The sequence below is a fragment of the Panthera pardus genome, unplaced genomic scaffold (genome assembly GCF_024362965.1).
Source record: "Panthera pardus isolate Hobbes unplaced genomic scaffold, ASM2436296v1 HiC_scaffold_294, whole genome shotgun sequence".
In the NCBI taxonomy this organism is placed as follows: domain Eukaryota; kingdom Metazoa; phylum Chordata; class Mammalia; order Carnivora; family Felidae; genus Panthera; species Panthera pardus.
The window spans coordinates 192,918-213,777 of record NW_026526870.1 but is presented as its reverse complement, the minus strand read 5'-3'; the positions used below and the strand labels follow the sequence as shown (position 1 = coordinate 213,777).

The 20,860-nt window shown below is 47.2% G+C and overlaps 2 long non-coding RNA genes, 1 other non-coding gene and 1 pseudogene across 3 annotated transcripts; 1 reads left to right on the top strand and 3 right to left on the bottom strand.

The window, feature by feature from the left end:
- Window positions 1-3,343, top strand: part of LOC128774110 (neuroblastoma breakpoint family member 6-like) — a 30,354-nt pseudogene extending 27,011 nt beyond the window's left edge.
- On the bottom strand, window positions 772-10,383 carry LOC128774111 (uncharacterized). Its single transcript, XR_008418528.1, has 2 exons — window positions 10,145-10,383; window positions 772-987 (listed from the first exon to the last, which is right to left on the bottom strand). It is a non-coding gene; the product is annotated as an uncharacterized LOC128774111 (long non-coding RNA).
- LOC128774129 (U1 spliceosomal RNA) lies at window positions 9,863-10,026 on the bottom strand. Its single transcript, XR_008418546.1, has one exon. It is a non-coding gene; the product is annotated as a U1 spliceosomal RNA (small nuclear RNA).
- A 7,272-nt stretch (window positions 10,384-17,655) lies between the features above and the next one.
- On the bottom strand, window positions 17,656-20,424 carry LOC128774114 (uncharacterized). Its single transcript, XR_008418531.1, has 3 exons — window positions 19,902-20,424; window positions 19,435-19,491; window positions 17,656-17,881 (listed from the first exon to the last, which is right to left on the bottom strand). It is a non-coding gene; the product is annotated as an uncharacterized LOC128774114 (long non-coding RNA).
- Window positions 20,425-20,860: the final 436 nt, after the last annotated feature.

Below are 20,860 nucleotides of genomic sequence, written 5' to 3'. Positions count from 1 at the left end.
TACCTTGGGACCTCAAGAGAGCTGGCATCAGGTGGACACAGACATGGCACTCTACAGGGACACTGGCCAAACACAGATGCAGAGGCCAGGTTTCCAACCTGCACAGACATGAGATGTTCAGGCATCCACCTGTCTTCCCTTTTCACTGCCGTTACCGTGTTTACATGCTCAGCTGGTTCATAAAAGGATCCACCGAAAGGAACTGAGTTGAGTCTCCGGCCAGAGCACATTCGCGAGCATTGACTGAATTAACTTTGGGCAGCTGTGTGAAGTCCCCGCGAGATCCAGGGGAACACGAGACAATCTGTGCCTCATACAAGTCCAGCTGAGAACGGGGATTCATGGGAGGGTGTCCGAAGGAAGACCAAAATCTTGAGGGCCGGTATCGTCATGGTGGCAGAGATGAGGACAAGAACACCCACCGTGGTCTGAAACAGAGTAGCTTAGCTAATAGTTCTAAATCACGCTGTCGTGAAAGAAACACTGACTGAGCTTTGAACTCACGTGAATGCCGCCACCCAATACCTTGAGATTTTGATTTCAACATTCTGGGCTGGGGTGTGGGTAACGGGAGATGTTTTAAAGCTCTGCTGGTATGCACCTAGGAATCAGAAGGACTGTGGATCTATAGGATGTTCATAAGCCATATAGAAGGATCCCGTGTGTGTGTCACTCATTTTGTGGACAAGCTGAGTATCAGCCCCTGATGGAGTTGACATTCCTCCCTCAATAGAGCCCAGAGAAAGAAGAGGACAAAGACACATGAATGAATTCGATGAATACTCCCTCTTCTGGATCCAAGTGTCTCACAATTTTTATACTATAGGATGCAGTAAGAAAGAAATGTTGCCTAGAAACCCAGTGTAAGAACAACACTCCCTTCCCTGATTACCAGTAATGGAATTCAGGGCTCTTTTTCCTCCTCGTGCAATGAAAATCACGGTTGACTCTTCACTAAATGCGTTTCCCAGCCTCCTGACAGGTGCACTGCAGATGGAAAGGAAATGTTTTAATCAAATTTTCTCCTCATATAAAACCTCAGTAAAGAAGCTTAGGTCTGCCTCTGCCCTTTGCAGGCCCTCGTTTACATAAGTGTCAACACCGAGAGACTCTCTCCTCAGGGACAGTTTGGGAAACGTGCGAGGAGAACCTAGACGACTAAAAGGAAGGCTCTTCCGTTTTCTCTGCGGAGTTCCGAGTGTCTCCACTGAGAATATTCCTAGACGTTCCCTCAGGTGTATCCTGGCGTGAGGTGCCCTGCAGGGGCTGTTGGGGTCCCTGAGCAAAAAGGGGTGAGGCCCTGGGTACACTCCCCGCTCTTTTCGTCATTCCCCTTGGAGTTTCTCCCTTTGGGGTTCTTTTCAGCCCCTTTGGGGCAGGATTTCTGTGCAAAGCCTTAATTCCGTCCAGCCAAGCGGCCAACAGCGTCTACTGCCTACCCGCACCCCCGTATCGGAGGCTTTCGTCCCCCGACCCCCACATGGATGGGAAGGGCCCGAAGCCTGGGTTTCAGTTCCAGGGTGTCAGGCACAGGTCACACGGCTACAGGTGGTCCTTATCAGCCCCTTGGCCCACGGTTCCTCATCTGCACACGGCAGGACTGAACTGGGACATAGTCTGAGGCCCCTGTTGCATCTCACATCCTGGGGCTCGTTCCATAGCCTGGCCTCCCCCTTCAGAAGACCAGGGCAGGGTGAGAAGGGGTGTGTTTGTCTGTAGAGGGCCCCCTCCTTCCTTCAGCAGTCTGTTTCTGAACGTGTGTGTCGGGGGCTAAGCACATCCCTCCGTGGGAGACATGAGAAAGCCATCACTTTGCTTCTGATGAAGGGGGTTCCAGGGTGAGGTGGCTGCTGAGGGAGGGATGGTCGGGACCTGGCAACAGCTCAGGGCAGCCTTGAGCTGGGATGCCACCAGGTGCCTGCTGCGGGGAGCACAGGGGTCCCTGCATCCTACAGTGTAGGCTGGATGCAATTGAGGGGGCTATTGCTTCAGACTTGTGGCTCTCACTCTCCCCCTCAGCCTGCCTGCAGACCCCCCTTCAGCTCCTTCTCTGCACGGGGGCTCAGCTCGCCCCTGGCCTCTGTCACCACGGAGCCATCCCTCCAGGCTCAGCCGTCAGCAGGACCTGAACAAAACTCACATTTGATTCCTCTCTCTCTCTCACTCTCTGTCTCAGATACCAAGGACTCCAGGAACTAAGAAAAGATACTCCTCATTGAAACGAAACCCCATCATAAAACCCCATCATTCTCCACTTGCTGAAAAGAACTCTAAAGCAGCAAATCAAGCTAAAGCCCAAACAGAACATGCGAGGGATCCTTTGCTGAGAATCGACATCTCGATCACAAGCCACTCTCTGGGATTTTTACTCCAAAAGTCTGGTTTGATGAGAGGAACTCTCGCTCTTCTGACTCCAGTCGTGATAAGTCGCCGAGGCAACCAATGCCCAGACCACACGCCCTTGTGAGACACCTTCGGTCTGGCTCCTCTCCATTCCATCCTGCGGATAAGCGGAGGCTGGAGCAACGTGGCAATAGACCCCATGTCAAACTGGACATTCTGGGCCACCGGCTGGGCTGTGCCAGGAGCAGACAGCATTAACTACGCAGCGTTCTTGCTGAAGAGGCTTAGCCTGAATCTGAGCACGAGGTAGGGATCAGACAACTGCAGAATTTCGACCATCCAACAAGACATCGGGCCTGTCTTTCTTCAAACAGCCAGTGTCCACAGCACAAATAAGACGACAAAAAGGAGAAGAGATATCTTGGGTTCCAAAGGACTCAGAAGATTGTGCTATCGTAATTGTGTAGTCCTTTCGAACCCCAAACATCTCCTCACCTTTCTGTGGCTGTCTCTGGTGGTGGTGACGCTTCCTTGTCTGTAGGGGACAGGCCAGATGTCTGGCTTGATGGTCTACATCCTGAAGGTGTCTGATCACTTCCTCCTGATTAAATTCAGGCTAACCCTTTTCCCCGGGCGTTCCCTAGTTAATGCTGTGTGTGTCCCAGCTCCGCCCACCCAGAGACCCAGAGCGTCCAGTCTGCCATCACCATCATTGTGAGAGCAGCAGTGGTTGCCTTCTATGGGGGGCCTATCAGATCGTTCATGGTCTTCTGTTTGGGTGTGACATCTGAGAATGTGCGAAGATGCTCTCTGTAAAGTCTGTCTCTACAATGTTACCATCTTTTAGTGATCCCTGCAGTGTGTCACAACCGTATCTGTTTGTATGTTGGAAAAACTCTAGTTGTATCATCCTTGTGTATGTGTATTTGCTGGCATTGTGCTGTGGAAAAGAACACTCCCTCCCCGTTCTATATCATTAAAGTGTTTATTTTGACAATCACTGGGGACTGGTGAATTATGTTTCCTTCAGGGCTCCAATCCATCACCATCATGATGTAAATGTTCTTGGTTCTCTTCTGGTATTTACTGCTGAGTCTCTGTATCTTTTAGGCTATATTTCCCCTACGGGCAAGAGTACATATGTGTGTCTGAATGTGCACCTGTTGTTTAGAAAGGTTGTATATGTAGGGCTGAACACTGCATCACAAGTGCGGGACATGTTTGGTTCTGTATTAACTTGTGAACCTTGTCACATCGCCATTCTAAGATTTAAACGATCTCAGGGTGACTGGGTGGCTCAGCAGGTTGAGGGTCCAACTTTGGCTCAGGTCATGGCCTAGCGGTTCATGAGTTTGAGCCCCGCATCGAGCTCTCTGCTGTCAGCACAGAACCACCTTCAGACTCTCCGTCCTCCCCTCTGTCTGCCCTTCTCCCGCTTGCATGCTCTCTCTCTTAAAAATAAATAACCACAGGGTCACCTGGGTGGCTCAACTGGTTGAGCGTCCGACTTCAGCTCAAGTCATGATCTCACGGTTCGTGAATTCGAGCCCCGCATCGGCCTCTGTGCTGACAGCTCAGAGCCTGGAGCCCGCTTCAGATTCTGTCTCCCTCTCTCTCTCTCTCTGCCTTGCCCCCACACTCACACTGTCTCTCTCTCTCTGTCTCTCTCTCTCGCTCAAAAATAAATGAAAACAACACTTAAGTTTTAACTGATCTCCCAACCTCAGACTTCTGACATTATTCCATTTTCTCTTCTGTCTCCACCTGCCACTTCTTATAGGATTGTTTCCGCCCGGTGAAACGGATGCCATTTACATCCTATTTCTCCCACTGGTTCCACTCCCAGACTTTTGTCTCAGATCTACAATGAAGTGTATTCAGTGACGATCAGTTGTACAAAAGTCAAAACTTCCCCAGTCATCTCTTATTGGGCAGAGTTCGTCTTTAAATGACTCCTAGTGACGGAATCAGGACTCCCTGAGTGTTGCATATTTAGTACTCTTTTTCTACTGCCTTTGTACATGGACATCTTAGGTGAATAGAAAGTGCTTGTACAATGAGTTTTTGCTGCGGTTTTAAAATATATGGCCTTGCTTTGTAGGTTTGGTGGGCATGTAGACGATAGACTGATTTTTCTCTCCCTGGGATATAAATTGGCTTCTTTTGGTGGTGGGGAAGGTGTATGCAGCATCAGAGGTTTTCTCCTTTTTATGGAAAATCTATTAGTTCTAGGGGTGCCTGGGTGGCTCAGTCCAGTTAAGCGTCCACCTTCAGCTCAGGTCATGATCTCACGGTTCGTGAGTTCAAACCTCAAGGTGGGGTATCTACTGCCAGCACAGGGCCCACTTAGCACAGAGAGCCCACTTCATATCCTGTGTCCCCCTCTCTCTTCTTACTCGACACATCTCCAAAGGCAAGGGAAATACAGGCAGAAATGAACTACTGGGACCTCATCAAGATGAAACGCTTCTGCACTGCAAAGGAAACAATCATCAAAACTGAAAGGCTACCGATGAAGTGGGAGAAGATATTTGCAAATGATAGATCGGATAACGGGGCTGGTATCCAAAATCTATAAAGAACTTACCAAACGCAACACCCCAAAAAACAAAAAATCCAGTGAGGAAATGGGCAGAAGACACGAATAGACACTTTTCCAAAGAAGACATCCAGGTGGCTAACAGACACATGAAAAGATGCTCCACATTGCTCATCATCAGGGAAATACAAATCAAAACCACACTGAGATACCACCTCACGCCAGTCAGAGTGGCTAAAATGAACAACTCAGTAAACAACAGATGCTGGCGAGGATGTGGAGAATCGGGACCCCCTCTTGCAGTGTTGGTAGGAATGCAAACCGGTGCAGCCGTTCTGGCAAACAGTGTGGAGGTTCCTCAAAAAGATAAAAATAGAACTACCCTATGACCCAGCAAGAGCACTACTAGGCATTTATCCAAAGGATACAGGAGTGCTGATGCAGAGGGCCACGTATACCCCAATGTTTACAGCAGTGCTTTCAATAATAGCCAACTTATGGAAAGAGCCTAAATCCGTCCATCCACTGACGAACGGATAGAGAAGATGTGGGTTATGTATACAATGGAACACTACTTGACAATGAGAAAGAACGAAATCCTGCCATTTGCAACAATGTGGACGTTAAGTGAAATAAGTGTCACAGAAAGACAGATACCGTATGTTTTCACTCACATGTGGAACTGAAGAAACTTAACAGAAGACCATGGGGGAAGGGAAGGGGAAAACATAGTTTCAAACAGTCAGGGAGGCAAACCAGAAGAGACTCTTAAATACAGAGAACAACTGAGGGTTGATGGTGGGAGTCAGGGAGAGGGGAAATTTCGTGATGAGCACTGAGGAGGGCACTTGTTGGGTTGAGCACTGGTGTTGTATGTTAAGCGATGAATCATGGGAATCCAGTCCCGAAGCCCAGAGCACACTGTTTACACTGTATGTTAGCTAACTTGACAATAAAGTATATTTGGAAAACAAAACAAAACAAAGAATGAGGCAGATGGTAAAAATGCTGACAGCAGAGGACCGAGCAGAGCTAATACGTGCTGAGTATTTACTCCCTGCCAGGCACTGGGCTCAGTGCTTCACCGGCACCTCTGCTGTAACACCGGGGACGACTCGTGTAGGAGAAACTCCCATTGGCCCCATTTTGAAATGAGACACTGAGCCACAGAAAAGAAAATTCAAGACACTCAGGCAAAGTCACACTGTAACTCAGCCAGGCTCGCTCCTACAGCTTGTGAGCCCAGAGTGCTCTCTTTCTTGACCTCTAGGTTAGGGATTTCCAGGGAGAAAGAACAAGGCCAGCCTCTGATGCCCTGAATGGCCCTGCTGACATCCCGGCCTGGCTGTTTTGTTCTCATGCTGGGAATAAACAGTCTCAGATACAGGATCTCAACCTCAAAGAGACTCTGAACCCTGAGACAATGGGACACAACAAGACTACCTGATTATTCCAAGCAGGCCCCACAAACACCAGGTCACCGTGCAAACTACAACACCCCAAACACCCTCCTCTTTTTGTAAGGAAATGACTGCTGACTCTCACCGCAGTCAAGAAGGGCCAGTGCAGACTACCAGTGTTCGAGGTAGAGCAGACCCTGCTTCCTTCCAGCCTCCCCGCCATCAACCAACCACAGCCCGAATCCTGTCATGGTGGTTCTTTCTACCACTCTCTTACTGAGACCGTGGGGTGTGATCTTTCGGGCTGCAATGATTATATAAACCCCCACCTGTTTCATGGGATGTACGTTTCTGCTGATTTGGCTGAAGAGAAATCCGAAATTTCTCCTAAGGTTACGTTTCTCCTAAGATTATGCCAGGGGAGACAGGGAACAATTTTTCAATCGTGGTGTGGCAGATTTCCCCAAGGTCGATGTACCTCCTCAAGGTAAGAGTGCTCACTGTACTTGATATTCTCTTATCTCTGCTCCTTTCCTAATATGGGAAATTAACATTTACTAAGGGATAGAGAGTTACGATATATGGGCTTTCTCCTGTGTGGGATTTAATGAGAGCTGTCATCATCCTGAACTTGTAGGGAACTGAGGACAAGGACCACAAGGTAGCAGGGAAAGGTGGCTCTGGGCTTTGGGAGTCACAAATGGGCACGCGCAAAAAGAACAATACGTGATTTTGGAAGACGTGTCAGCAAGAAATGTGGCCATAAAGGCCACTACGTATTTAATCCATGATCCACCAGTCGCTTTGCTCACAGAGTATCCCTGTTTATCTTGGCCATGATGAGTGTTTTAAGAACAGTCAGAGAATTGCATCAGAGCACATCCATCTGAAAAGGACACACATAAAATACTGCATTGCCAAATCAGACCCACCAAACCACAAATCTTCTCTGGTATCAAGTTTGATGTACATTTTCGAGGATAAAATTAACTGTGTGAGGCACAAGCAAAGCAACAAGAAATCTCGGACAACCAACACTAACTGCAAGAAACTTCTTCCCACCTTAGGACGTGTTCTGGCCCCGAGTTAACATACGTGCTCTCTCAGTGCTGTGTGAAGTCGTCACTTGTACCCAATGAATCTGGTTGAAGTCGATGAACCTGGTAGAAGTCATCTGCTAGGCTGATACTCACATAACTGATGCGACAGTTTCCAGGAAACTAAGCTACATAAATCCACGGGCATATGTTTGAGTCCCTACAGGGTTCTGCTCACACGAGATCCCTGCCACTTACAGGCATGTGGTAGGTAAGGACTCTCCCTACAGTGTGTTTGCAAGAGGTTCCTCAGTCGATGTTTATGCGGAAAGTTGACTGGGGGTACCTTTCTTTCTCTCCAGGCCAGCGTCACTGAAGGAACTGAGCAACTGCAAGGAACCCAGTTCCTGTTCTTCTGTCCAAATTGTCTGGGTGGAGTTTTTAGGCTGAGCTTATAAATCAGCAGGAATCCAATTTTCTTCCTCCGAGAAGAGATACAATGGTTTCTCCCAGCATTGCTCATTGGGCAGTGCAAGTCTGCAGAGAGAGAGAGAGAGAGAGAGAGAGAGAGAGCGAGAGATATCGCCAGGCATGTTACTTTAGCAATGCCATGGTCCTCCCACATTGTCCATCCCACTCATGACAATGCCTGGTTTAAGCATCCTCTGTCCATTTCCCTTTATTACCTGCTTAACCTACATCCTTCCCCCAGTGAGGGAGCCAGCTCAGAGGGTCTGCTTAACCTAGACTAGAGGTGGGGCCGAGGAGAAGTGTGCCTGTGGCTAGAATGGGCTGCCTTCAGAGGGAGCCATAACATGGCTACAAGCAGTTAGAAACCAGCCTAAAATACCGTTAGGAATAAGCAGGGCCAAACGCAATGGTATGGATTTTATATTTTGTATTGATAGCAACTTTCTTGTACAAATACATTTAGACTTACTCACGGGAGCAGGGCGTCAGACAAAATGAAAGAAAACTGTGTCAAGTGTGAAAGATACTAAGTTACCAAAGTAACATTGAGTCGTAGAATTGGTTTTTATCCTTTAGCCCCTCATTTCCACACTCAGAACCTAGAAAACTTTCTTCACTGCCCATGGAATTCAGTGTGGACACAACAATTTAAACTATTAACCCAAACTGTCCATTTTTTTTTTTCCATAAACCTTGTTGAATACCAGGTATTCAAATGCCCACTCCCATGTTCAGTGAGACTAGTGAGGGCGGTAAGTAATGTGGTATATCCAGGTAATATTCTGTTTCTTGGCCTACTTCTGTACTCCGCGTGTCAACTGTTGTCCGCCAGGGGACCTCTGGCCACACACGGGAAACCCAACCAACTTAAAAGTGTAGGGTCTCTGCGTTAATCTTGAGGAATGTCAGTCAACATGTAAGATTCTCTCAGGGCTCAGAATGGCTCTGCAAGAACAAAGGTAGTTGCCCCATCCTTTCCTCAGGGAGAGTACCTCCAGATTTCCTGATTCAGGCACCTTATGACGGCCAAGCACATACCACGATTTCCACGTTAGGCAAAATGTTTACAGATGTGTGAAATGCCTTCCATATGCTCCAATCCCTGTGTGCATGTTTCCTGAGTTCCTGTTGTGTGAGAGTCCCCTTTCCCCCAACCCACGGGGACGCTGTGGGAACCCAACCAAATCCCCCTGTGATTCTTTTTGTCTTTTCCATATAATCCCCTCCTTTCAGAGTGTTTTTCTTTTTCTTTTCTTTTTTTTTTTAATGGTTCTTATTTATTTTTTGAAAGAGAGAGTGTGCGCAGTGCAGAGAGGGAGACACATGATGCAAAGCAGGCTCCAGGCTCAGAGCTGTCAGCCCAGAGCAGGAGGTGGGTCTTAAACTCAGGAACCCTGAGATCATGACCTGGGCCAAAGTTGGACGCTCAACCACTCAGCTACCCAGGCAGCCCTGGAGTGATTTTCTTTTTTCTTTTTTTTCCCCAAAGACACCTCTGAGTAGCACTGGCCTTAGGCCCCTGTGAGCTCCCTTGTACTTGCTGGCAGGAAATGGGGAGGTCAGGCAATGGTTGACCACTGCAGCCCCACTTCCCTCCCCTCCTGCAGAGAAAGCACTGAGGCCATCACTAAGAAATGCGAACCCGTGGGGCGCCTAGGAGGCTCCGTCGGTGAAGCATCTGACTTGGGCTCAAGCTCATAACCCAGCTCAGGTCAGGTCCTGAGCTCCCACTTCCAGTCCTGGTGCCTCAGGTGTGGCGAGAGCTCAGAGCCCCCCCGCCGTTTTTTAAAAAGCAAAACCCTCAAAAGCCTTTGTATCAGGATCAGGGGGACAGGAATGAGAATTACTTGGGAACAGTTCGAACTCCCCAAGGGACATTGCTCCCACCGCCAAACCTGAGGGACAACCAACCACACACGAGACGAATACGAAAGCTAGCACAAGCAAAGAATGGCCGAAAAGAGCAGCAATTTACTCTACTCCGCTGTGCAAAACACACTCTAAGGTAAGAAAAGAAAAGAGAACAAGGCAACGAAGCACTCAGACACATCTGTCTTTGAAAGACCGCTGACCAGGGGAGAGCGCGAACGCAGTCCCCCACTACCACAAATTATGCAGTCGAGTTTCCCACATTTGGGGAAATCGCAGGGGTCAGCACGCCCGCAGTGCAATGGGCAAGCCTCGCCCTGGGAAAACCACCTTCCTGATCATGGTGTCTCCCCTGCCAGGTAAGTATGACTTCCTCCCCCTCCGCCCCAACCCAGCCTCACACGCACCACACTGTACACACACGGTCACTGGCCTCCCCGCACCCCAAAACCCTCCGCACCCACTCCCGTCTCAACCATCCTCACCCCACACACGTCGTCCTCAGACAAGCCGAGCCACAGCTCGGGCGCTTCCACAGCCGGGGGAATTCTACCGCCCGCTGGAATCCTACCGCGCCCACCGCGGCCTCATTTACATAAGGCCACGCCCCGGTCAGCACGCAACGGCCCCGCCTCACTCTCCGCCCCTCCCCGCGCCACCGGGCTCCACGCGCACGCGGTCTCCCTGCCCCCAGTTCCCCTCCCGCCGGGATCTCAGCGCTGAGGCTTCTCCTCTTCCTCCCGCCCCCCGCCTCCTTCCTCTCCTTGCGGGTCTCCTCCGTCTTCTCCCCTCCACACTGATTTGCTTCCCGTTCGTCTTCCCTCTCCATGCAGCTCCCGCATCGCCCCCTGCGCCCGTCGTGGCGCCCACGCGGCGGTCAGCACCCGGCCGACTGCGCCCGCCTGAGAGGAACACGAGGGAGGACGTCCCCCAGCCGGAGAAGCGCCCACACACCTCTCTCGCTCGCTGTCTCTCTCTTTCTCTCTCTCTGCACAGAGCCCGGTTTGAAGGAGACACAGTGCGATGGCTCCACCTGAGGGGCTCAGCCGCCAAGCCAGTCCCCCCGCACCAGGGCTGGACACCGGCGCGGGGCTACCGAACGTCTGGCAGCTTGGGGCGCGCGAACCCACACCTGATGGGGACCACCCCTCAGCGGCCACTCTCAGTAGTTGTCTACCCTTGTGCTAATACCACAGATCCCATATCTCTCTCTGTCTGTCTCTGTTTTAAGTTTATTTATTTATTTTGAGAGAAAGCACGAGCACGTGAGCGGGATGGGGTGGAGGGAGTGGGAGAGAGAGAGAATCCCAAGCAGACTCTGTGCTATCTGCACAGTACCGTACGGGAGCCTTGATCTCATGAACCGTGAGATCATGACCTGAGCCAAAATCAAGAATCAGACACTCAACCCAATGAGCCATCCAGGTGCCACAGACCCCATCTCTTTCCAAACACATCTCAGCATCGTTCTCACTGTTCATTCTTGTGTGTGCATAAAAACATCAAGGCAGAAATAGTTTCCCAAGTTTTACTAAAGGGCTGTCATCAAGCCACCCCACTTCTCTTTAAGGTCAAACAGACCTTCAGGCTTTTCCAGTGAGTGAAACATTCCAAAGTCTTAGACTGTCATGATGTTCTTCTCTGGATCTCTCTAGTTTGTCCTCTATCCATTAAAAAGTGTAAGACAGGAGGCAGAGTATAATACTAAGTGAATAAATATTTACTTGAGAAAAATGTTTTGTCCCAACTCTCACTGTTCTTCTGGCTGTTTTCCTGTGTTATGAGGCTTTCTTATCCCCTCTTGGGGCACCATTTTGGCTTCCCATTAAACTGATGTTGGATATCCCTATATCCTCGACTCCTTCTCTACGTGTGAGTTGTTTTTTTGTTGTTTTTATAATGTCACTAAACAACCATATTTCATGCTTGTCACTTACGGATTTCATGTGTCTCTCACAAGATCTCTTTCGAACTGTCAAAATGTTAATTTATACGTATGTCCTTGAATACATGTAGTGACCACCTACTTTGGAAACATCTATAAACTTGATGCTATTTGATTACGTTCATTTGGCCTACCTTCATATTTAATAGAACGGAGGTTAACAAACCCTCTGTTTGCTCTCTATTACTTAAGAGTCTGTTTCATGGTTTGCCTCTCTCTTTACCAACCGCCCATCGTTCATCTATTGGGTTTCTTAAATTCCACAGATGAGTGAAATCATATGATACGTGTCCTTCTCTGGCTGACTGACTTCACTTAGCATAATACACTCTCGCTCCATCCACGTCATTGCTAGAACTGATACACAAATTCAGTAAAGTCCCAGGACACAAAATCAACATACAGAAATCTCTTGCGTTCCCACACATCAATAATGAAGCACCACAAAGAAAAATCGAGGAGTTGAAACCATGTACAATTGCACCTAAAACCGTAAGATACTTAGGAATGAACCCAACCAAAGACGTAAAAGATCTGCACTCTGAAAACTAGAGAACCCTTACGAAAGGCACTGAAGAGGGCAGAAAGAAATGGAAAAACTTCCCGTGCTCATGGATTAGAAGAACAGATATCGTTAAAATGTTGATACTAACAAAAGCAATCCACACACTGACTGCAATCCCTATCAAAATACCACCAACCTTTTCCACAGAGCTACAACAAGCAATCCTCAACTTTGTATGCAACCAGAAAAGACCCCAAAGAGCCAAAGGAATCTTGGATGGCCTCGAAAGCCAACCTTGTACCCCACATCAAAGCGACTGACAGTACTTTTGCTGGAATACGTCTCAGTGTTTATTGCTCTAGAGTGACTTTCCTAAGGCAGCAACATGCCATTCTAATCTTATTTGAACTTGTCATTCTCACTCTCCTGTTTTTCATGAAATTATACTTTTTAGTGTTTGTTCTGTTGAATTGCTTTGGGTTTCTCCTCAAGACATTCTTATTGTGATGTTCACGTTCAATATTTGTTACCGATTTCCTGTCATTTGTTATTCTCTTTTCGGCTCGGTCATCTCTCTCTTTTTCAATTCTAACAGTTCTTTATTGGGGTCGAATTGACCTAGAGCAAAACGCACAAACCGCAAGCACACAGCTCAATGAATTTAACGTACGTATGCATCCTGTCACCACCCAGATCGAGATATAGAACACTTTCGTCCGTGGCGCAAAGTTCTCTTCTGCTCCTTGCCGGTCAATACCCATTTCCAAACACAAACACACTCTGAATTCTCACCCTAGACGACTTTTGCTTGTTCTTACACTTCATATAACTGCAATGATGTCGTATGTTCTCCTATGTTCTGTGTTCTCTCACTCGGTGTCTGGTTTTGAGATCTCGTCCTGATTAGCTGTGTGTCAGCCATTGGTGCTGATGCTGCCGAGAAATACTCTGCTTGGGGATTATAGCACAATTTGACTATCCGTGTTCCTGCTGGACAGATCTAGTTTTGGTTATCACACACAGAGTAAGGACAAATAATCATGTCCAAACTGTGTTTGTGCAGACACCCACTGGTTCCTCCCAGGTACACATCCTAGGAATAAAATGCTTGGGGAAAGCAGAGAAACTGACACAGACTTTTGCAAAGGCTTTGTCTCCTAGATTTCCGCCCAAAGATAGGCAGTCCCAGTTTCTCTACATTCCCACATACCTGGTATTCTTGGTCCTTTTGATTTTAGCCATTCTGCTAGCTGTTAGTGCTCGGTTTAGTTTTCGAATGCTCTTGGTCATTTGGGTATCTTCTTTTATGAAGCTCCTTTTGAGATCTTTTCCTCATCAATAAGCTCGGTTCTCTGTAATTTTCTTTGTGATGTGTGTAAGTTCCTTCTGTATTTTGGATAAGGTCGTTGCCATATATGAGGTATTGCAAGGAATTATTCCTGGACTGTGGATTGTGTTTTCACTGTGTATTTTATGATGACTTTTTAAATTTTACATATTTTGAGAGGGGGAGGGGCAGACAGAGAGGGAGAGGGTGTGTCTTTTCACTTTTTAAATAGTGATTTATGATCAACGAAGGATTTAATACTTTATGAAATCCAGGTTTTTATACTTTTTTTCTAAGTTCTTTATGTTGATAGAGAAAGTGAGTAGGGGAGGGGGAGGGAGAGAGATTCCCAGGCAGGCTCCACACTGTCAGTATGGAGCCCAATGCCCCCGGGGCTCAAACCCGTGAAGTGTGAGATCATGACCTGAGCCAGAATCCAGTGCCGGACGCGGACCTGACCAAGCCATCCAGGCACCCTTCCACATACATTTTAGAATTAGTTGGTAACTTCCCCCCAAAATGCCTACTCCAATAGGAATCAGGGTAATATTGATTTGGTATTCCAACAAGATTGGATCTTCTCATCTATGAAGGTGCTGTATACACTTTTATATGTATCTAGATCTCCTTTAATTTCTGTCAGCAATAGTTGTCTGGAGTCTTCCTTATATGTGTTCTTATGCATTTAATGATTGTGTGGATGTGAATCTCTATTGTGTTTATTGAGTTTAATTTTATTTTGTTTTTAAATTTCATTTTCTAAATGCTCACGGTTGGTATGGAGAAATACACTAGATTATCACACGAATGCTACCGGGGGATACTTTGGGTACGTTAGACGGCATTTTTAAAGTGTACCATGCGGGGTATGGGTGGCCCAGTTAGTTAAGCATCTGACTCTCTGGACTTTGTCTCAGGCCATGATCTCACGGCTAGTGATTCAAGCCCACACATCGGGTGCTGTGCTGACAGTGTGGAACCTGCTTGGGATTGTCTTGCTCTCCCTCTCTCTCTCCCCCTTCCCTGCTCAATCTCAGAATAAATAAATAAGCATTAAAAAAGTAAATAAGGCGTACAATTAAATGCACAGCAAAATCAAACTCCAGCTACCATCAAGACACGGCATTTCTTCCAGCTCACAACTTCCCTTGTGGCCCTTTGCAGTCCATCACTGTCTCCGCCTCAGCCCCAGGCACCCACTGACCCTACAGGTGGGTTTGCCTTTTTTAACAACTCTAGGTAGGTGGAACGCTTTGGTGCCTACATTCCTTGGTGCAGCATAAGGATTCTGAAATCCATCCATATTACTGCACGTATCGCCAGTTCGTGCTTTTTTATCGCTAAGTAGTATTCCTCCGAACGGCTACATCCTGTCGATTTATACAGTCACCTACTAGTGGCCTCTGTGTGGTCTCCAGGGTTTAGCCACTGTGAAGAAAGCGATGGGGAGTATTCATGTACAGATCGGTGTGTAAATACTTAGAAGTGAAATGGCTGTTCATGTGAGTGGTCAATGTTTAACTATGGTTCAGCCTCTCTACATGACTGGACCAGTTTTCATTCCCACAAGTGTTGGAAACTTCTAGTGACTTCACATCCTCACCACATATATTTCCGGTCTTCTTCATTTTAGCCCATGGCAATGGACGTGTAACGCTAACTCACGGTAGCATTAACTTGTGTTCCTCCTGATGACTGAGTGTGTTCTGGAAAACTGACCTCCGTGCTTTGGAGCCAAAATATACCACAAAGACAGAGTCTGAGATAAGGAGGAACACTAACAGCTTTCTTGCTTTCCCAGGCAAAAAGGACGACAGCAGGCTAAGGCCTTCAAAAACTGCCAGCTCCTGCCCCTGGAGGAAGGGGTCGGGGGTCTTATCGGGAAAATCAAGGTGTGGCCAGTAGCGACAGCAACTGTGTACATGCCGCTACCCTCCTTCCTCATGTCCTGGGGTGTACCTGCTTCCTGATACAGAAGGCTAAGAAGGGAGGAGGGGAGCTTTGCAGAAGACAAGAAAAAGGTTACTTAGTTTAAAATCGAACCTGGGGAAACATCACTGAAGCCATTTTCATTTTTCTTCAACTTTATGCCTTTAAGTGGTTTCCAGCGGAGCATCTTTTCAAGTGCTTTTTGGCCATGTGTATATCTTGTTTTGTGAGGTATTTCTTCTTCGAGACTTTTGACCAGGAGCGCCTGGGTGGCTCAGCTGGTTAAGTGTCCGACTGGTGATTTTGGTTCTGGTCATGCTCCCACAGTTCCTGAGATCGAGCCCCACTTCAGGGTTTGTGCTCACTGTGTGGAGCCTGCTTGGGATTCTGTCTCCCTCTCTCTCTGACCCTTGCCTGCTTGCTCTCTATAGCCCTCTCAGAATAGATAAAAATAAACTTAAAAGACTCTTGACCAATTCTCTTCTTGCACTGTCTTATCACACAAAATACGTGTCAGAACAGTACACTGAACACTACACAGCATTACCTTGAGAAATTAATGAACTAAACACATGGAGAGGTAAAATTTGCTGTGGATTGGAAGACCTCAATATGGTTTACATGTCAGTTCTTCCCAAATTGATCTACAGATCTGATACAAGGCCAATCAAAATTCCAGCAGACATGCTAGTAAACATTTCTAAGCTGATCCAACACTTCATATGGAAATGGAAAGGATCTTGAATTATCAAAGTGATTTTAAAAAGAAGAATGGTGGATGACTCAAGTGCCTATTCCAGAATGGCCATACGCATCTTTTACGCAATTTTGGAGTGATGTATCCTATTATTATTCAGTTGTAAGAGTTTCTGTACGTTCTCACTGAAGCTTGGAAGTTGCTCTACTCCCTTTGTACGTGAAGTACATGTCCTTGTTCTAAAATTGGGCCAATATTTATATTAGTTTTTATGTGGCGAGAGAATATGGAAGACCAGAAAGCATTTAACTTACCAGAGCAGAAGACAGATCATCACTGGTCATTATGGAGAGGATGACCCTATGAGATTTAGTGAGGTTGCCTCCGTTTCCCCAGCTGGCCAAGGCATAGTGGGTAGTAGCCGCAGATGCCAGCCGTTTCCTCTGAAGACCTTGGCAGTATTGACTGGTTGAAGCCACCATGGACCCCGGGTGTCAGTCGTGTCCTAAAAGGCTGAAATGTGGCTGAGGCTCCAGGGCTGTTGGGCCAAGGCAGGTCACCCAGCTGTTGGAAAACACACAGGCAGACCAGGACAATCACCGAGGTCATCGCCAAGTAGCTTTGGCCATTTCTTCCAAGGAACCCACCAGCACTACACTTCTCATGACGTCCTGTTTCCAGACTGAGATCCCCAGGACAGTTGGGAGAATGTGTTATTCACCACTGTATTCGGGGTTCCTAGCACTGAGCCAAGCACTGAGGAGGCCCTCAGGGACTTCCTTTCACTGATCAAATACAAGTTGCTGCCAATCTCTGACCATCTCATCTCCATTCCACTCACAAATGTCTAGTCAGGAGTCCCCTGCTTTCTCCCAAGAGGTAGCAAATCCCCTCCTTCATAGAGGAACCTGCCCTACCCTCTCCATGTCCCAGGACACTGCCCTGTGGTGAGCTCTGATGAAGACGGGGATTCTCCTCGGGGATTCCTCTCAATGGCTCACTCTGTCATGGGGAAGAGATGTCCTGGGCCTGGCCCCCACTCCAATCCTCTGCTCTGTCACAACACCCCAGGTTAGGAGAGCTACCACATTGTGTTTGCATCGTTCTCCCACTGCTTTGTCTTCCTCGGGAAATTGTATTGATTTCCAAGTTCTGAACACAGCCTCAGAAAATGAAGCAGTCAACCAATAGTCAAGAAAATCACTGGTCAACAGATATTATGTGTAAAGCCTTCCACATTCCTGACCAGAAATTCAGAAGAATATTATTAGTATTACGACTTCAGATGCAAGGGTCCCCTGCCCTGGCCCCTCCTCGCCTTAGGGCAAAACGATTTGTGGTAAGAGTGAACATCTCCAAATGTGATCCAAACGCATTGATCCCTCCAAACCCACACTTCCTTGGAGGCCATCCACTGTCAGGGCAGCTCCAACGTCAAAGCTCGGGGACTAGGGCAGAGCCTCATGGTCACACCATCCTACCCTTAGAAACGGTGCTTCCCGGCAGTGCAAACCAACCCCCGTCCTTCCTGTGGGGCTCCCTGGCAGGTGCACCATTCATTGTGGAGTGCGTTACACCCCCAGTCCTCACTGCTCGCCTCAGGCTGCTCCTTGCAGGGTTGGATGCTACTGTACGCGTTCCTCAGTTTCTCCAGATTGTTCTGAGCTCCACTTGCCCGTATTCTCAGGTCCTTGGGCAGCCACCGTTCCACCATTACCTTGTCCTTCTCTGGGTCATTCTCATGCTCCACACCTGCTGATTTTCTGTCTTCCATCGGCTCCCTCGGTCCTCTGTTTCCAGTGTGGGCTCAGCCGGGCTCCTGCAGGAGACACACAGACAAGGGACCAAGTCAGGTCTCAGCCACAGTCCTCAGGACACGTTTAACAGGCACCTCAGTCCCTCGTGCTCTCAGAGAGACTGAGCGGCAAGGGACTTTGGAGAAGTTGAATGACAACCTTATCTTACAGACAAGGAAACTGAGGCCCAGAGAGATGAGGAGATTTTCCCAAACTCCCTCATCGCTTGATGGCAGCACACACACCAACAGGTGTCTTGGTCGCAAGCTTCCCTTGGACTCTCCTATCACACCCTCCAGGAACCCACATCTGAATTTCAGAGGACACTGATCAAACATCAGTACCCACCCTGCCCCCGTTAAAACAAAAATGTTGCAAGGAACTTTCCTGGGACACTTCCTTGTCATACTTCTACAGTCCTATTGTTTATATTCATTTGATTTTCAAGCCTGCCTCACACAATGGGCCCAAGGTACTCAACAATTTGGTAAAATTCATCACAGCAGAAATTAAAATGTATTGATGTGGTTATCTATAAGACACCGATCTCCTGGGCTGGAAAATCATCTTCCTGACAGCGGGCGCTCTGCCTGCCCTGTTCATCCCGTCTCCGCAGCGCCTCCATTAAGAGCCTGCCAGGGAAAACGTTCAGTAAATACTTGTCAAGCAGATAAATAACAGTTATCAGGAACAACTGCCTTTTACCGATCTCTAGTCCCAACCACGTTTCCAAACAAACCCTATCCCAGATCTGTGACAAAGCAATAAAAGCACAGCATTAAAAAAACATTCCAGGATTCTAAAACCAGCTTTACCACATGTCACATACACTTTGGTGGATGATTTTATTATCTTTTAGAGCACCTTTTCCTCATGTAAAATAGAGAACATATACTGTAAATAGAAGGCAGCATGAACCATTGGGGTGTTGGATGTGAAATGTGACATCGTGCAGCAGACAGAGCTCCAGTCCCTGGGCACCAGCTTTGGGGCTGAAGGTCACCTACATCAGAGTCACTGTGGTGCCTGTTCAAATCCCATGGGGATAAGAAGCTGCATCTCAGACAAAAATTCCAAGGAGATTCCCAGGTAAGGAAGAAGCCCATTAGTAAACAATGAGCATAGGATGCAGACTCTGAAAGCCCCAGTGCTCACCAGACTGATTCAGCTTTGAGATCAAGTCCCTCGTTCAAGATGGCTTTCAATGGGAAATGGGGACATTTCTGGGAAGTGGGTCCTGCTTCCGTGATCTGGGCTTTTAGCACCTCCACTGCCCTATAGTTTCTTCCTCTGTTCCATTCACTGGGGGATGTCATCCCTCATGGAGGTCATTTCTTCATGAAGACCTCTGTCCTTTTATTCTCTTCCTGGAGTAGGAGATGGCAGAGATCAGTTCTGGGACTCCAAAGATCTAGGCTCCTCCTAAGCCATCTGGGTATGTGGAAACAATCATGACAGATGGAAATCAGATCAGGGAAGAGGACCCCAGAGGAGGGAGATGGTGAGGGTGGCTCCTCATGGGAGAGACAACCACAACAAGGTCACTGTCAGACCTGTTCAGGTGGGGGCAACATACTCATCAATTCTTCAAGCAGAGAAGCAGCCTCATCTGCCAGACTTCTGATCTGCAGGACTGGGAGATAACAAATGTTTGTTGTCAGAAACTACTGTTTTGTCATTTGTTAATATGCAGCAATGGGGAAGTTCGGATGCTTATTTCTAATCCGCTGAACCTTGTAATGTTTTGAAACTTGTGTGCTAATCTCTATAAAGAAAAAAGTATGAAAAAAACACAGTAGCAATCTGTTCCTCACTTTCACATGACTGCTCCCAAGCCCTTGTAACATCAGGGACACTGTGAAGGGCATTTCAAGTGCTGGAGAAATGTCTCTTTAATGTTGCCAAAGAAACATGGTAGAACCCTTAATTCTACATAATTATTTGTAAATCTATCAAATTTCTCCATCTTCTATGGAAGAGTTTTTTTCTAGCTTCTTGTTCTCTTGAGCTACCAGACAAGGTTTTATAGCAAGAACCACTTACCCGCACAGGCAAATCAATTCAAGGAGAGCAATGTAACAGCCACTGTATTATGTTCTCCCAAAGTCTTTTCAATGCAACCTCTCCTTTTGACTAGAAAGAAAGAAAAGATCTATTTTGTAAAGTCCTATTTTAATGAAAATGCAAACTTAAATGTCTCTGTTTTCCAATTTGTCTTTTGCTCAAGCTCAATCATGGAGGCCTAATTACTCAGGTTGAGTTCACACTTGGCTCCAACCTGGGCCCTCTGTCAACAGAAGTCAGGGAATCGCAATCTCACACCTCTTTGGTGAACCAGCCTCTCACCCTCAAAACCCAGAAGAATTTGTGAACCCAAAAGACAGGAGCTCTCATGAAGTAAGAGTGATATATGTGCACTAGTCTTGGCTCAGATTATCTGAGAAAAAAGAGCAGTCATAAAACAGGAAATTTTTTATTCTCTTTGCTCTTTGAAGAAGAGCAAAAAGAAAATCATTCTCTTTGCTCTTTGAAGGAGAGCAAAGAGAAAATCATGTTGATTTCTGCTTTTCTGGGATGTCAGGTAAGTGAGGCCAGTGACTGTGAACTCATTTGAGGAAATCTCTGAATAGGGGTTAATTGTTGGCAAAATAAATGGTAGGTACAAATGCTATCCAGTATCAGCAAGAGAGAGGAACAAAAAATACTTGAAATTATAGAGAATATGAATTCATAAATTTTCTGTGCAAGGCACTAGGGCAGGAATTAGAAAATTAGGTATGTACAAATATATTTCTAAATTTTTTTTAATGTTTATTTATTTTTGAGAGACAGAGAGACAGAGTGTAAGCAGGGGAGGGGCAGAGACAGAGGGAGAAACAGAACCGGAAGCAGGTTCCAGGCTCCAAGCTGTCAGCACAGACCCAAATGCGGGGCTCGAAACCAGGAAGCACAGGATCATCACCTGGACTGATGTCATAGCTAAAACGACTGAGCCACCCAGG